This window comes from Sceloporus undulatus, unplaced genomic scaffold (genome assembly GCF_019175285.1).
Source record: "Sceloporus undulatus isolate JIND9_A2432 ecotype Alabama unplaced genomic scaffold, SceUnd_v1.1 scaffold_17128, whole genome shotgun sequence".
Lineage (NCBI taxonomy): Eukaryota > Metazoa > Chordata > Lepidosauria > Squamata > Phrynosomatidae > Sceloporus > Sceloporus undulatus.
The window spans coordinates 1-1895 of record NW_024820044.1 but is presented as its reverse complement, the minus strand read 5'-3'; the positions used below and the strand labels follow the sequence as shown (position 1 = coordinate 1895).

At 34.5% G+C, this 1895-nt stretch overlaps 1 long non-coding RNA gene across 1 annotated transcript; it reads right to left on the bottom strand.

The window, feature by feature from the left end:
- Positions 1 to 425: 425 nt before the first annotated feature.
- LOC121918565 lies at positions 426 to 1529 on the bottom strand. The gene is made up of 2 exons (XR_006101259.1): positions 1430 to 1529; positions 426 to 551 (listed from the first exon to the last, which is right to left on the bottom strand). It is a non-coding gene; the product is annotated as an uncharacterized LOC121918565 (long non-coding RNA).
- Positions 1530 to 1895: the final 366 nt, after the last annotated feature.

The following is a 1895-nucleotide window of genomic DNA, read 5'->3' as shown; positions in this document are numbered from 1 at the left end:
ATATTTTTGGGATGAAACTTTGGGCTACAATGAAAAGTAACTTCCTTGTCTAGAAAATAATTAGAGTCAGGAAGGGGAGAAAAAAGTAAGGATCATTCTCCTCACTCTAATTTGGTTTTGTATATCTGATGGGACATGTATCATCATAACTTCATTATACTCATGAAATGATCTCTCACTGGCTGGGAACTCTGTTTCAGTTAAGAATGTACATTTAAAAATGCTGCCGAATCCATGGCCAATCAGTGAATAAAAATCCTGGAGGAAAAGGCATATTTTGAGCAATTTGCCATGTAGTAGGACTCATAAACAAAATATTTATGTAAGAATATCCAACACAGCTGAAGAGAGCAACACAGTTATATTTTCACTTACAGATTGGTTGAATGGCTTTCCCTTTTTGTTGTCCACTCTTTTCCTTGTGATGTCCACCCTTTTCCTTTTGCTGACCACCCTTTTCTTTTTGTTGACCACCCTTTTCCTTCTGTTCCCTTTGCTCCTTTGGGTTTGCTGGTTTTACTTTCTCAAGTATGGCACCATACAGGAGAGATCTATTGACAGAAACAATAAAAGCTAATTGTTTATTTTCTACAGATAATTCTTTATGGCATCCTAGTCTGACATGCTTAGAAATATAACTGAAAAATTATGCAAATACATACATAGTGAGTCATTAAAATGACTGCAGTATTCAAACACATAAAAAAAGTTTGGGTACAACAGATTCTTACTTCTCCTTTCCTAGTTTTTCTTGGGTTAAAAGGAGCATTTCTGGGAGAAAGGCAAAGAATCTAGACTTAGTAAACACAGGAAGGGACTGGAATCGAGATATAGTAGTAAAGCAGAGTTAATGTGGTACCTACTGCTTATTTCAACCTGTTAGAAATATTGTAAACACCTTCAAGCTTCAGAAAGAAAATTGAAATGAAGGCAGTTTTTCAAAATTACATTCAGGGGATGGGAGAAATCTGGAAGACAAGTTGAGGACTTCCTTAAATATTACCACAATCACTATAATCATCCAATAAGTATCATTATACCTTCAAAATACTCAACTGCCAATGCACCTTGCTACAACCCATTTTCTAAACATGGCAAAGAACCAGAATGGCAAAAGATAGCCATAAAACTGTTAGTATAGGGGTTGTAGAATTTTCTGCAGATGCGTGTAAAGAACATAAAAATATACATACACAATCATGGAAATCATAATCTACAGGGACAAAAATAGTTTGGAACAGAACAAACAGGTGGGTTTCGTTTTACTTAGACCACAGCAGGTATTGAGATTGTTCTAATTCATCTGCTGAATTACTAAAATAATTACAGTGATAAGACAACCAAGTATAACTAGAGCTAATCATGGCTAAATTCTACTTCTCAACCACAGCAGTAATATACAACTTTAAAAGAAAATTATTATATTAACCTGTCTTCTGAATGCTGGAGAATCACTATATGAAAGTTTGGTGGTAATTCATTCATGATATTAAAGTGTTGTACAGAAATGCAGAGATTTCCCCATGCCTACGCAAAAAAACAAAACAAAAAAACAAAAAAACCACATATTATCTTAAATAACAAAGCTTCAATATTTTCATCAAAAAGTTCAATGATTAAAAAGTTATTTATAAATGTTTAGTAAAATGCAGTCAACCCTCCATGTCCATGGATTCCTTATCGATGGATTCAACCATTCACAGATTGGAAATATTTTGAAAAATATAAATTCCAAAAAGCAAACCTTGATTCTGCCATGTCATATTAGGAACACCATTTTACTGTGCCACTGTATATAATGGGACTTGAGCATCCATGGATTTTGGAATCCACTGGGAGGTGAGGTCATGGAACTAATTCCCAGTGGATAAGAAGGGCCCACTGTAATTTGAGTG